The sequence below is a fragment of the Musca autumnalis genome, unplaced genomic scaffold (genome assembly GCF_047663935.1).
Source record: "Musca autumnalis isolate F117 unplaced genomic scaffold, ASM4766393v1 scaffold_5, whole genome shotgun sequence".
NCBI classification, from domain to species: Eukaryota; Metazoa; Arthropoda; class Insecta; order Diptera; family Muscidae; genus Musca; species Musca autumnalis.
Genome location: NW_027412088.1, coordinates 92,188,209 through 92,204,370, shown reverse-complemented (window position 1 = coordinate 92,204,370; position 16,162 = coordinate 92,188,209). Strand labels below are relative to the sequence as shown.

General features: G+C 32.9%; 1 protein-coding gene and 1 non-coding gene across 11 annotated transcripts in view; both read left to right on the top strand.

Annotated features, from left to right (window-relative positions):
• Nucleotides 1-16,162, top strand: part of Shrm (shroom) — a 308,548-nt gene that overhangs the window by 232,895 nt on the left and 59,491 nt on the right. The window lies entirely within an intron of this gene.
• On the top strand, nt 1,468-1,540 carry TRNAK-CUU (transfer RNA lysine (anticodon CUU)). The gene has a single exon. It is a non-coding gene; the product is annotated as a tRNA-Lys (tRNA).

Sequence of the window (16,162 nt, the reverse complement as noted above, 5' to 3'; positions counted from 1 at the left end):
GAAAAAATATTCTTAAAAAATCCACGCCTTATCAGAGGCTTGAAAAAATATTCTTAAAAAATCCACGCCTTATCAGAGGCTTGAAAAAATATTCTTAAAAAATCCACGCCTTATCAGAGGCTTGAAAAAATATTCTTAAAAAATCCACGCCTTATCAGTGGCTTAAAAAAATATTCTTAAAAATCCACGCCTTTATCAGAGGCTTAAAAAAATATTCTTAAAAAACACGCCTTTATCAGAGGCTTAAAAAAATATTCTTAAAAATCCACGCCTTTATCAGAAGCTTAAAAAATATTCTTAAAAATCCACGCCTTTATCAGAGGCTTAAAAAAATATTCTTAAAAATCCACGCCTTTATCAGAGGCTTAAAAAAATATTCTTAAAAAACCACGCCTCTATCAGAGGCTTTAAAAAATATTCTTAAAAAATTCACGCCTTTATCAGAGGCTTAAAAAATATTCTTAAAAAATCCACGCCTCTATCAAAGGCTGGAATAAATATTCTTAAAAAGTCCACGCCATCATCAGAGGCTTGAAAAAATATTCTTAAAAAATCCACGCCTTATCAGAGGCTTGAAAAATATTCTTAAAAAACCATGGCCCTATCACAGGCTTGAAAAAATATTCTAAAAAAGCCATGCCTCTATTTAAGACTTGAGAAAATGTTCTTAAAAAAATCCATGGGCATATCGGAGGCTTGCAAAAGTATTCTTAAAAAATTCACGCCTCAATCAGAGGCTTTAAAAATATTCTTAAAAATCCAGTGCCTCTATCAATGGTTCGAAAAAATATTCTTAAAAAATCCAAGCCTCTATCAAAGGCTTGAAAAAATATTCTTAAAAAATCCATGCCTCTATCAGAGGCTTGAAAAAATATTCTTAAAAAATCCATGCCTCTATCAGAGGCTTAAAAAAATGTTCTTAACAAAATCCAAATCCAATATCAGGAGTTTGTTAGTAATTCGAACGAATTTGTATCGTCTGAATCGTCTTAGAGAAACATACCCAAAAATATTCCAAATCGAATTGCTCGTTCATTGACTTGCTTCCCAAAATATTTGCCTAATTTATTTCTTTAATTTCCCATTTAACAAATTTGTACGGCTTTAATTAGTGAACCAATTATTTTTCAAACAAAAAATTCCATTTCAGAATTTATGTTCAACTCTCACACATATTTCTTGTTGACAATGTGATCGATCCATTTTCATTACAATGATGATGGGTGATGACTAAATAGGGCTATGTGTAACCGACAAAAAAGCTCACAATTTATGGCTATCTAAGAAAAATATTTTGAAAAAAATATAAGATTCACATTCCAAGCACACATTCTCACGCACACACGAACCACGCACCTACCAAGAAGCCCCAAAAATGTAGAGGCGTTTAGTGATTGGCGATCCATCCATTCATTCACTAGCAAAATACAATGTGGAATTGAAATTGTTGTGTGAACAGTAACAAGTGCCCGGCTAGCTCAGTCGGTAGAGCATGAGACTCTTAATCTCAGGGTCGTGGGTTCGAGCCCCACGTTGGGCGAAAATACATTTTTCTTTAATTTTATTTTTTCTTGTAAATCAAAATAATACTTATTAGCTGTAAATCTCCTTAATTAGAACATTACAGCTAATTTCTGTTGTCTTTAAAATAATATTTATTACAAAGGCCATATTGCCAGCCAGCTGTTGTCGAGTAAGCCATCCATCCATCATAAGAAATACCAAGTTGTTGACATTTTAGATCCATCATCAAGATCACATTGTCCAGCATTTTTGTTGTTTGTCATCATCACCATCGTCACCATCATCATCGGCATGAGTTATGCTCTACTTGGTTTTAGAAAATCTTAAATATCTTTGACAAAAACAACAACGACAAGAGTATTTGCAGTCTTGATGGCTATGGAAACCTCCTCCCCATAAAAGGAAAAACTATGAAGCTCTTTAACAAAAAAAATAAGAAAAATATTTCAAACTATGGGGGAAATTGTTTTCTTACAAAAACAAGAAATAAAACAATTCTTCACCTTGACTTTAATTTCACCTTTTACAAGTCAATGACTGGCCATAGCAGGCAGTTAACCCGCTGGCTGACTGCCTTACTGATTGTTTTGTTGCTAAAATAGAATTCATGGCGTCTATTGTCTGCACTCTAAGATTTGTTTCCACACAAAAACTGGGTGGAGTTTCCTTGAGAACACTAAGTGGTGGTGCTGATATTCTAAAATATGTTTTTCTTCTATTGACTGGTGTTTTGAGGTTCAAAGTCTAGCCACTTTGCTAACTATTTGCTGCCAAGAGAAGAAAAGCAACAACAAGGTTAAGACAAATTGCTAAATATCAAAGATTAAGACAGCACCAATAGGGGGTTTAAAGTTCTCTTTCTGCAAATCATTCTAAGGTTAAATTTTTTAAGTAAAGCAAAACAAAATGCAATATTTTCGAAAAATTCAGTGTTTGGAAAAAATGTGGAGGAAGGTATTTTAATGAAGGGAAATGACGTACTGAAATTCATCTTGACCAATAATGTGAAATTTTCTACAGAAAAAATTTGAATTGAATTTGTTTCTATAGAACAAAATCAGACCTGACGGCCTATGAATTTTTTCTATAGAAAAAAAATCGGACCTGACAGCTTGTGATTTTTTTCCTACAGAAAAAAATCGGATCTGGCGGCCGGTGAATTTTTTCTACAGAAAAAAATCGGACCTGACGGTCGTCTGTGATTTTTTTTTTGTAAAGAAAAAATCGGACCTTATGGTAGACTGTAATTTTTTTCTTTTCTATAAAAAAATAGGACCTGAAGGTCGTCTGTTAATTTGTTCCTATAGAAAAAAATCGGACCTGACGGTCGTCTGTAAATTTTTTTCTATAGAAAAAAAATCGGACCTGACGTTGTGTGATTTTTTCTATATCGGACCTGACGGTGTGTGATTTTTTCTACAGGAAACAAAATAAGATGTGTGCTTTTTTCTATAGGAAAAATATGACATGACGTTGTGTGAATATTTTTCTATAGAAAAAACTAGGATCTAACAGTCTGTGAATTTGTTTCTATAGAAAAAACTAGGACCTAATGGTCTGTGAATTTTTTCTATAGAAAAAACAAGGAACTAATGGTCTGTGAATTTTTTTCTATAGAAAAAACCTGGTCCTAGTGTTCTGTGAATTTTTTCTATAGAAAAAAACCTGGACCTAACGGTCTGTGAATTTTTTTCTATAGAAAAAATTGGACCTAACGGTCTGTGAATTTTTTTCTATAGAAAAAAAATGGACTTAACGGACCGTGAATTTTTTTCTATAGAAAAAAATTGGACCCAACGGTCCGTGAATTTTTTTCTATAGAAAAAAATTGGACCCAACGGTCCGTGAATTTTTTCTATAGAAAAAATTTGGACCCAACGGTCCGTGAATTTTTTCTATAGAAAAAATTTGTAACCAACGGTCCGTGAATTTTTTCTATAGAAAAAATTTGGACCCAACGGTCCGTGAATTTTTTCTATAGAAAAAATTTGGACCCAACGGTCCGTGAATTTTTTCTATAGAAAAAATTTGGACCCAACGGTCCGTGAATTTTTTCTATAGAAAAAATTTGGACCGAACGGTCCATGAATTTTTTTCTATAGAAAAAAATTGGACCTAACGGTCCGTGAATTTGGACCTAACGGTCCGTGAATTTTTTTCTATAGAAATAAATTGGACCTAAAGAAAAAAAAGGACCTTACGGTCCGTGAATTTTTTCTATAGAAAAAAATGGACCTAACGGTCCGTGAATTTTTTTCTATAGAAAAAATGGACCTAACGGACCGTGAATTTTTTTCTATAGAAAAAAAAATGGACCTAACGGTCTGTGAATTTTTTTCTATAGGAAAAAAATTGGACCTAACGGTCTGTGAAATTTGTCTATAGAAAAAAATTGGATCTGACGGTTTGTGATTTTTTTTTCTATAGAAAAAAATTGGACCTAACGGTTTGTGATATTTTTTCTACAGAAAAAAATTGGACCTAACGGTTTGTGATTTTTTTTTTCTATAGAAAAAAATTGGACCTAACGGTCTGTGAATTTTTTTCTGAAGGACCTACCGGTCTGTGAATTTTTTTCTATAGAAAAAAATTGGACCTAACGGACTGTGAATTTTTTTCTATAGAAAAAAATTGGACCTAACGGACTGTGAATTTTTTTCTATAGAAAAAAATTGGACCTAATGGACTGTGAATTTTTTTCTATAGAAAAAAATTGGACCTAACGGTCTGTGAATTTTTTTCTATAGAAAAAAATTAGATCTAACGGTCTGTGAATTTTTTCTATAGAAAAAATTGGACCTAACGGTCTGTGAATTTTTTTCTGTAGAAAAAAATCGGACCTAACGGTCTGTGAATTTTTTTCTGTAGAAAAAAATCGGACCTAACGGTCTGTGAATTTTTTTCTATAGAAAAAAATCGGACCTAACGGTCTGTGAATTTTTTTCTGAAGGACCTACCGGTCTGTGAATTTTTTTCTATAGAAAAAAAATTGGACCTAACGGTCTGTGAATTGAACCTAACGGTCTGTGAATTTTTTTCTATTGAAAAAAATTGGACCTAACGGTCTGTGAATTTTTTTCTATAGAAAAAAATTGGACATAACGGTCTGTGAAGTTTTTTCTATAGAAAAAAATTGGACATAACGGTCTGTGAAGTTTTTTCTATAGAAAAAAATTGGACATAACGGTCTGTGAAGTTTTTTCTATAGAAAAAATCGGACCTGACGGACGGTGATTTTTTTTTTCTATAGAAAAAGATCGTACCTAGCGGTCTGGGAATTTTTTCTATAGAAAAAAATCGGACCTAACGGTCTGTGAAATTTTTTCTATAGAAAAAAATCGGACCTAACGGTGTGTGAATTTTTTTTTCTATAGAAAAAAATCGGACCTAATGGTCTGTGCAAATTTTTTCTATAGAAAGAAATCGGACCTAACGTCTGTGAATTTTTTTCTGACGGTCTGTGATTTTTTTTTCTAGAATAGATAGAATACTAAACAAATCGTCCCGAAGGTCTGTGAACATTTTTCTGTGGAAAAAAATGGACCTAAAGGACTGTGAATTTTTTTCTATAGAAAAAAAATTGTACCGCTGAGTTTAGCTCAGCCGAACTTAATAACATTTTTCCTTGTCTATTACAGAATTTCATTTTATATACTCTTTTTTGTCCAAATTCTAATCTGTGAATTATTTATTTTTCTCATTTCAGGTGAGTTAAAAATGATCAATTTTTATATATACATTTTTGTGGTAAGTCAATTACGTAAATATTTGTTTTGCATTTAGAAAACAAGTAAGAACAGACTATAGTCGGACGGGGCCGACCATGTGATACCCTATACCACTATCCCTGTGCACTAGCTTTCCGGGCTAGCTGTTATAAGATGTGCATTAGAAATTTTACCAATTTTCACACAAAAGTTTTGATCAATTTAACCCGCTAAATATTATCCGATCATACCGTTGACTTGCACGCTACTTCTTCATCTCAAACCAAAACTACGTTTAAAATGTCGCGCCGATCGGACTATTATTGCGACCTACAGAGCGGCTACAAAATCGAGCAAAAATTTTGTTTTTGGTCCATTTCATCCCTTTAACATTTCACGATCATCGCCAAAAACTAATCAGTTCTATTCTGGTCCAAACCCGACCTCCATACTAAATTTCGTGACAATCGGTCCATAATTGCGGCCTCTAGCTTGATTACAATTTTTAATGGACGGACAGACGGACGGACGGACGGACGGACACACATCGCTAAATCGCTTTATCTCGTCGAGATATGAAGTTTGGTATACCACATGAGGGGTCTACGACGAATATTTCGCGGCGTTACATGAATTTTTGGGAAAACAAACTTATTATACCCTTTTCCACATTGTGGTATAGGGTATAAAAATGATAAATATTTTAAAATACTGATAACACTAAATAAATGCTGCCCATACCACCCCTAAGCTTTAATTTCAAACAATTATTTTCAACCCAACACATTAGCCAAGCCCGCACAACTTATCATACATACCTCCTCCTTCCCTGCAATAGGTCAAAACTACCACAATATTGATCATCAATCAATCAATTGTTCAATTCGCCACTACTACTGACTGTGCTCTCTGCTGCATAGCGAATTTAATGGGAATTCTTCTTTAAGAGTCTAAAGCCACAAAACATAAAAAGATCAAAATGAAGCACAAAAAATGCAAATATTTAAAGCAAGTAGGCATGCAGTCAGGCTCTCGAATGACTTCTGACTATCCATATCTCCTAACAAACAAAGAAGAAAGCTGCCACACAAAAGCAAACCAACCAAGCAATAATGAAAATCACAACACAAAACTTTAAGATAATAAATTTTTCAATATACAGTGTAAAAAGAATTGACGACGACGAAGAAGGAAGACAGGGAGATCTAGCAGCCAGACAAGTGGCAGTGCAACAAAGGGCAATGGGGAATGGTGGAAATAAGAGATCGTGATTCTATTGTCAGTATGACGGCAATGATGATTATTGTAACGAATGCATGCGCAATTTTTCATTTTTTTTATTTTATGCGTTACGTTCTGGCCCGACTGGCATTGTATTGATTAGAGTGAGTGCAGCCAGCCTAGAATCAAGAACCGTGCAATACACCACTTCTTTTGATCGTAGCTTTCAATCATTCTTCAATACTCATTCAAGGTCATTTTAATATTCCAATTGGGAATGTAAATGTGTTGCGCATAATGATCAACATGTAATGTGTATACAAGGCGGCGGGAGACATCACTGCACGCGCTTGCTAATGCCGGCCGTTGATGAGAAACAAAAGGTGCACAATTCTTGCAACAAAGCTTTAGGCCTGAATTGTTAAAAAATGCAATATTTTTTTTTTCTTAATTTTATTTTGTCTTCTATAGTACCTTAGTCCACAAGTAATAATACCCATCACTAACTTCTTCAACGACATGACACAAGGATGACGACATTCAGCGCCATTATCTTTGGCAAAAAAACGTAAACACAGTGGGGCATTTAAAAAAAAATTTTCTATGATTGATACAAAGTAGTTCTAAAAGAAGGTAACTTCAACATTTTTCAGGAAAACATAATTCAGCTACGCTTCAATAATGGCCTGTTCCTTTACTTTTGAAAATGGTAAAACCGGCAAAAATTGTATGATGTCAGAAGTAAAGGAACGCTTTTCGTGGAAAAAGTGTTAAAACTTGAAGATTCTTGCACGTAAAGGAACCTAGCTTAAGTTTTTCTTCAGAAAAAAATGTTGAATTATGGTTTTCTTTTGAAAAAACAAAATTCAGCTATGCTGAACTATGGTTTTCTTCAGAAAAACAATATTCAGCTATGCTGAACTATGGTTTTCTTCAGGAAAACACAATTCAGCTAAGCTGAATTCAGGTTTTCTATGGTTTTCTTCAGAAAAACAAAATTCAGCTAAGCTGAATTAAGGTTTTCTTCAAGAAAACACAATTCAGCATAGTTGAATTAAAGTTTTCTATATAGAATCACTATTTAGATTTACCGAATTTGTATTTCCTTTACGAAAACACAATTCAGCTAAGCTGAATTATGGTTTTCTTCCTGAAAACACAATTCACCTAAGCTGAATTAAGGCTTTGTTGAGGAAAACACAATTCAGCTACGTCCAATTAAGGTTCTCTTCAGAAAAACACAATACAGCTGAGCTGAAATAATTTTTTTCCTTTAAAAAACGCAATTCAGCCAAGCTGAATTAATGTTTTCCTCAAGAAAACACAATTCAGCCAAGCTGGATTAAAATTTTCTCTTAGAAAACACAATTCATCTGAACTGAATTAAAGTTCTTTCTAAGAAAACATAATTCAGCCAAGCTGAATTAAAGATTTCTTTAAGAAAACACAATTCAGCTAAGCTGAATTAAGGTTTTCTTCAAGAAAACACAATTCAGCTTTGCTTAATTAAAATTTTATCTAAAAAAAACACAATTCAGCTTAGCTGTATTAAAGTTTTCTCCAGAAAAACACAATTCAGCTGAGTTTAATTAAAGTTTTCTCCAAGAAAACAAAATGCAGCTGGGCTGGATCACAATTATCTCCATGAAAACTCAATTCAGCTAAGGTGAATAAAGATTTTCTTCATGAAAACACAATTCAGCCAAGCTGAATTAAAGTTTTCTCTTAGAAAACACAATTCAGCCAAGCTGAATTAAAGTTTTCTTCAAGAAAACACAATTCGGGTATATGTTTTCCTGAAGAAAACCTTAATTCAGCTAAGCTGAATTAGGGTTTCCTTCAAGAAAACACAATGCAGCCAAGCTGAATTAAGGTTTTCTTCAAGAAACACAATTTAGCGTAGCGGAATTAAAGTTTTCCCTATAGAATCACTATTTACATTTACAGAATTTGTATTTCCTTTACGAAAACACAATTCTGCTATACTGAATTAATGTTTTCTTCAAAAAACACAATTCAGCTAAAATGAATTAATGTTTTCTTCAGGAAAACACAATTCCGATGAACTAAAATAATTCTTTTCTTAGGAAACACTATTCAGCCAAGTCTAATTAAAGTCTTCTCTAAGAATGCCACAATTCAAGTCTGCTGAATTAGGGATTTCCTTAAAAAAAAACACAATTTAGCTTTGCTGAATTTATGTTTACTCAATGAAAATTCAATTCAGCTACGCTGATTTACAGTTTTCTGCGAGAAAAGACAATGCAGCTTATCTGAAGTAAAGTTTTCCCTATAAAATCACAATTTAGATTTACAGAATTTATGTTCCCTTTACGAAAACACAATTCAGCTAGGCTGAATTGTATTCGGGAAAATACAATTCAGCTATGCTGAATTAAGGTTTTCAACAGGAAAACACAATTTAGCTTTGCTGAATTAAAGTTTTTTACAAGTAAATACAATTCAGCTTTGCTGAATTAAGGTTTTCTTCAAGAAAACATAATTCAGATAAGCCGAATTTAAGATTCCTCTATGAAAGCACAATTCAGCTAAGCTGAATTAAAGTTTTGTGCAGGAAAACACATTTCAGCTAAACTGAATTACATTTTGCTCCAGCTCAGCTGAATTGAATTTTTCTCCATGAGAGCTTAAATAAATATAAGTTTTCTCCAAGGAAACACAATTCAGCTAAGCTGGATTTAACTTTACTCCAGGAAAACTCAATTCTGCTAAGCCAAATTTAAGTTTTCATTAGTAAATTTTTTTTTAAGTTTACTTTCCCTTCTAGTGTGGGTAGATATGGAATTTCCTTAATTTCTCCTGTTTTTATTATTATTTGCTCTCTCTCTCCTTTTCATATTTGCGGTTTGAACCCAACCCCATTGTGCCTGTCAACTTTGAACATCGCAATGGCTTCTTTTGAGGTTTGATTGTTTGTGGTGGATATATTTTCATCAACTTCTATCACAGTTTTTGTTTTTCTCTGTTTTCTCCTTACTACTTTTCTGCATGCTTGCATATATTGTTGGTTACGACTGGGTGTCATTACCATCTTTGGCAGTGGGGTTTCTTTCAAGCCGACTAAATAAAGGGACAACAGCAAAGAAATAGTGGGTATTGAAATATCTATCTGCTTCTTCTTCTTCTTTTACTGTTGATATGCATTTTTGTTTAACGCTACAAATTGCAATTCCCTGCAACAGTAACAACAACAAAGTATGCATTTTATTATGGCATGGCAGTCATGGAGTCATCATTAGTGGTGCGGTTTTTTGCAAAGCAAGAAGAAAGACAGGCTTAAAGGAGGAACACCAAGCTCAACCCAAGCCATTGAGGCACATTTTATGCATTCATGAGTGGAAAAGTGTCTTTAGCATGGCAGAATAAGTTTGCCAAACCCCCTTATGCGTCATTTCCTACGGGAATGCCAACCGTGCTGCGGGAACCATGAACAATTTGTTATGGCTAGCAAGTGAGCTTTTGTTTGAAAAGAAAGAAACAAATGAGAGAGGTCTTCCTGCCAAGCCACACAATTGTCATGCCATAAATGTTGAATTTTTACACCCCAGGCCTTAATAATAACAATAATCATTTGCTGTTGTTGTTGCACCTTTATTTGGCTACGTGGCGGGCGTTCAACTACTGCTAAACTTTGATTGTTTATTGAAATTCTAATCCTTAGTTTTTATGGTTCTCCTACTCTTCATTTTTCTATTATTTTTATAGGCTTTTGTGAGTTCTTTGGCCTCTCTTCTTTTGAAGGCAAGCAATTTGCCATTACTCGTTGCCTTTTTCACAGAATTTCAAATAAATTTGCTATCCAAAAAGAAAAATAATACGTAAATTAATTTCAATTAGTTTGTGGCGCCATCTATGTGACATATTTTTTTGCTGTTCAATTAAATTTATTATTTATTTTTAAAAGGCAAAAGTTTTTCGGACAATTGAAATGTGTTTTTTGACACTTTTGTTATTATTATTTCTAATTGCTTTGTTGTGTTCTTGGGAACGATTTGCAAACGAAACATATATTTTTTATTATTATTAGAAATAATAAAAATCCAATTAAGAGAAACACTCATTGGGTGAGAGGAGTAGGAAAAAGTAAAAATGTGGTTAGAGGATTGGTAATATTCGTATAATGTTCATACTTTTTCTTAATAAAAACACAATTCAGCTGTAAAAATGTAATAGACTTAATTTTTCCTTCCATAAGATAAATTCAGCTAAGCCGAATGGTTGTTAAACACACCTCATCCAATCAGAATTGTTGTTAAACACAATTCAACTAAGCTAAATTACTGTTAAACACACTTCAGCAAGGTTGAATCGCTATAAAACACAATTCAGCTAACATAAAATACTTTTGAACATAATTCAGCTAGGCTGAATTGCTATAAAACACAATTCAGCCAGGCTGAACTGCTGCTAAACACAATTAGCCACGCTGAATCGCTATAAAACACAATTCAGCTAACCTAAATTACTTTTGAACATAATTCAGCTAGGCTGAAGTGCTATAAAATACAATTAAGCCAGACTGATTTGCTGTTAAACACAATTCAACTAAGCTAAATTACTGTTAAACACACTTCAGCCAGGCTGAATTGCTGCTAAACACAATTCATCCACGATGAATCGCTATAAAACACAATTCAGCTAACCTAAATTACCGTTGAACATAATTCAGCTAGGCTGAATTGCTGTTTAACACAATTAAGCTTATCTGAATTGCTATAAAACACAATTCACAGGGGCTCAATTGCTTTAAAACACAATTCAATCACGATAAATTGCAAAAAACTCAATTTAGCCAAAATCAATTGCTGTAAAACACAATTAAGCCCGGCTGAATTGCTGTTAAACACAATTCAACTAAGCTAAATTACTGTTAAACACACTTCACAATTCAGCTAATCTGAATTGCTATAAAACACAATTCACAGGGGCTGAATTGCTATAAAACACAATTCAATCACGCTAAATTGCAAAAAACTCAATTCAGCCAAGATGAATTGCTGTAATACACTATTCAGCCAAGCTAAATTGCTGCTAAACACAATTTAGCCAGGCTGAATTGTTATAAAACAGAATTCAACCAAGATGAGTTGCTATAGTCAGGCTAACTTGCTATAAAGCACAAGTCAATCAAGCTGAATTGCAATAAAATACAATTCAGTCAGGCTTAATTGCTTAATTGATGAATTGCTATAAAGCACAATTCAATCCAAGCTGAATTTTCATAAAACACAATTCAGTCAGGCTGAATTGCTGTTAAAAATAATTTAGCTAAGCCAAATTACTGCTAAACACAATTTAGCTAAGCTGAATTGCTTTAAAACATAATTCAGCCAGGCTGAACTCCTGTTGAACAAAATTCAGTTAAGCTGAATTGCTATAAAACGCAATACAGCCACACGGGATTACTGCTAAAAATAATTGTAGCTTAGCAGAATTGCCTAAAACGCAATAAATCCAGGCTGAATTGCTGGTAAACACAATTCAGCTAAGCTAAATTACTGTTGAACACAATTCAGCAAGGCTAAATTACTGTTAAACACAAGTCAGCTAAGCTAACTTACTGCTAAACACAATTCAGCCAAGCTGATTTGCTATAAAACACAACTCAGCCAAGCTTAATTACTGTTAAACACAATTCAGCCAGTCTGAACTGCTGTTAAACACAATTCAGCTAAGCTAAATTACTGTTAAATAGAATTCAGCCTAGCTGAATTGCTATAAAACCCAATTCAGCTAAGCCAAATTGCTTCTGAACACAATTAAGTCTGACTGATTTGCTGTTAAACACAATTTAGCTAATCTTAATTGCTGTTAAACACAATTCAGCCAAGCTAAATTAGTTTTAAACTCAATTTATCCCAGCTGAATTGCTATATAAGGAAATTTTCCAGATGAATAGTCGATCTCCTATAATAGACTTATGTTATTTCCCCAAATTTCGCAATTCAGCTAATCTGTTAAACACAACTCAGCAATGCTAAATTACTGTTGAAGACAATTCAGCAAGGCTAAATTACTGTTGAACACAGTTCACCAAAGCTCAATTGCAGTTCAGCCAGCTTAAACAATTCAGTTAAGCTAATTTACTCTTAAATACAATTTTGCCAAGCTGATTTGCTATAAAATACAATTCAGTCGGGCTTAATTGCTGTTAAACATAATACAGCTAAGCAAAATTGCTATAAACACAATTAAGTCAGGCTGAATTGCTTTTAAACACAATTCAGCTAAGATAAATTACAGTTAAACTCAATTCAACGAAGCTAACTTACTTTTAAGCACAATTCAGCCAAGCTGAATTGCTATAAGACACAATTCAGCCGACTGCATTACAGTTTATTGCAGGTTTAATTGCTGTTAAACATAATTCAGCTAAGCTAAATTACTGTTAAACACAATTCATCCCAGCTGAATTGGTATAAAACACAATTCAGTCAATCTGAACTGCTGTTAAACACAATTCAGCTAAGCTAAATTACTGTTGAGCACAATTCAGCAAGGCTAAATTACTGTTAAGTACAATTCAGCTAAGCTAACTTACTACTAAACACAATTCAGCCAAGCTAAATTACTGTAAAACACAATTCATCCCAGCTGAATTGCTATAAAACACAATTCAGCCAAGCTGAACTGCTGTTAAACACAATTCAGCTAAGCTAAATTACTGTTGAGCACAATTCAGCAAGGCTAAATTACTGTTAAGCACAATTCAGCTAAGCTAACTTACTACTAAACACAATTCAGCCAAGCTAAATTACTGTAAAACACAATTCATCCCAGCTGAATTGCTATAAAACTCATTTCAGCTAAGCCAAATTGTATCTGTACACAATTAAGTCAGGCTGAATTGCTCTTAAAAACAATTCAGCCAAGCTGAATTGATATATCAGGCATTTTCCCATATGAATAGTGGATTTCCAGATTTCCTATAATAGGACTTTAGTTCTTTTGCCCAAATTTCGCAATTCAGCTAAACTAAATAAAAGAAAAGTAAATATTCCAACAAAATGTTTTAATATTTATAAAGAACGCAAAAATGTTGTTTTTTTGTAATTTTTTGAACCCCATTTTAAAATCACTCAAGCATTAAAATTACTCACAACATAGCTGCATAACTAAGTAGCTCGCTTACACATTTCTTCAGTAAGTGTACACATTTTTCGGTTGGAATTCATAGCAATTCGTCATCGTTTAATTCGTTTAATGGCGAATTTTTATAAGGCCTAATAAATTCGTATGTTAATTACACACGCTTCCATGGTTGCTATAATTAGAGTTATGGCTTCCCAAACAGCTTTATGGTTTTCCAGAGGAGGAGATTCCCCAAGCCATAAAGAAAAAATAAAAAAAGAAATGCCAAGGCATGGCATGGCATTAACCTATGATTTGTTATTGTTTTGCCAAATGTTTTGAAAGATATTAAAAGTCTATGGCGTCATTTTTCGTCGTTTTGCCAAAAAAAAAAATGCAAGAAAACTTTTTGACAAAAATAGAGAAATTGGCTAAGTATAGAATTTGTAGACCATTTTGAAAAGAGACAAATTATTTTCACTCTCTCTCGCAAAAAAAAACGAAATCACTTTTCTTTGCCAATGTCGTAGCATCATCAACACATTTTATTTCAAATTTAATATGAAGGTGGGTTCACATTCAGGGAAGGTGTTGAAAAATTAGGCGTAAAAGTAATGGTTTAAGGGTTTGATCAAGGACAAATAATCCTATCACCAGCATGAATGTTGCATACTTCCTAAAAATTGTCGCCTGACTTTATAAATGCCTTTATGCAAAGCATTCATGCTTGAGTTGTGTAGTTCCCGAACTTACTAGTTCCAATAAACCATTCTGGACAAGGAACTATTGGAACTATAGAAATTAGAAATTATTAAATTGGTCAAAGGCAAAGAAAAACGAAGTATGGATGTGAAGCTGGACTTCAGTTCCTGTTTAAAATTGGTTCAAAAAATAAAATGCGTTCCAGCCAATTATTGTGAATTTGTAACTTTATTTTATTTATTTATTTTTTTTTTTTTTTTTTTGTATATATAAACGCATATCCAAATAACTTTCTTCTTGGTTATTGGACCAACTATTTCAGCATGTGATCCCTGCATTTTTGTTTGACTCACTAATGCTAGGTTTACATTTACGAAATCCACTCGATTTCAATTGCATTGCTCAAACCACTAATGAAATCATATCTGAAATCCATTGGATTTCATTTGACGTTTAGCCAATGGAATTGACACTTGAAATCGAGTGGATTTCGTAAATGTAAACCAAGCATAAATCTGTTTAAAGTTGGTTCAAATAAATAAAAAGCGTTGCAGTCAAAGTCTGCCTTATAAATTTTTATAATTCCCTTTAGAAAACCTTCTTAAGGAAAACCTTGTCTCTCAAGTAAGCCTGTATATATAAAAACTTTAGCTAAATGACTTTCTTTTTGTCTATTGGGCCAAATATCTCAGCATGTGATCCCTGCCTTCGTTTTAACACAGTAAATTTTATTTGAAAAACAGCCATATCTCATTTTTCACGCAAAAAATTTTTGAAAATTTTCATTAATTTGTTTTTTTTTTTTTTCTTTATTTTTTGCCACAATTTCTGTTTGTCTCATCTCGTTTGGCGCGGCATCAATCGGTTTTCTAGTAGCCCACAAATGTTTTCAACAGTTGTTTTTAATACGGTTCGGTTTTGATGGGTGGCACACCAAATCGCGTGCATATTATCACAATCGATGATCAAATTTTGTGCGAGCGGTATTTTATTTGATTACTGACTGTTGTTGTTGTACAACTAACTATTAATTTAAACATTTTCCACAAGGCGCGCAAAAATTAAAACCGTTTATGAGTGGCAACTGTTAAAACAAAGAATACAATTTCAGCAGAAAAATATGGAGAAAAATATTAAATAGCAATAAAAATAATTAAACAAAAAAATACAAAGTGGCATAGAAAATCCAATACATATAAGGCAAGAAATAAACAGCAACAACAACAGCATTAGACAAGATAAATTCTCGCATTTGAAGTGAAACCGCACAAAACAAAAACATTTAAGCAACAAAACCCACTTGTCTGCTGATCTATAAAAATAATTTATTATAAATAAACTTAGAAAAAATAAAAACACGCAATAAACAAGGGCAACATCTTTTTAAGTGTTTTCATTTTTTGTGTGTGTTTCAAGTGAAATTTAAAGCATTTAATATTGGTGTTTTTTAAATGAAACACAATGCCAAAACTTTTCGAGTGCCTTACATCAATAAGGTAATATCCATGTTTTTGAAAATGAAGCATGCTAATTTTTAGAGCTTTGGCCGGAAGACATGTTCTTCAGCTATTGAGTATGTCAAATATTTTAATGATTCTACTAATTAGCTTTTTTTCTTCTTCACTTCACTTTTGGCAAAAACAAAAAGCAAAACAAAATTAATATTGAAATGTATTTTACGGATAATAACTTAGAAAATATAAAATGATTAATGATTTATTAGAAGAGAACTGAAATATTGTTTTGGAAAAACCCCCAGAGTACATCAACAGAAAATCAACAAATTATTTGTTAACACCTTTAAAATTGTTAGATGTCTCTGTTTTGGTTTAAAAATATTTGTAAAATAATGCCCAAGAACAATTGTAAAAAAAACGTTATACTGCAAATGATGGCGCCCAACGCAACTTTCGTAA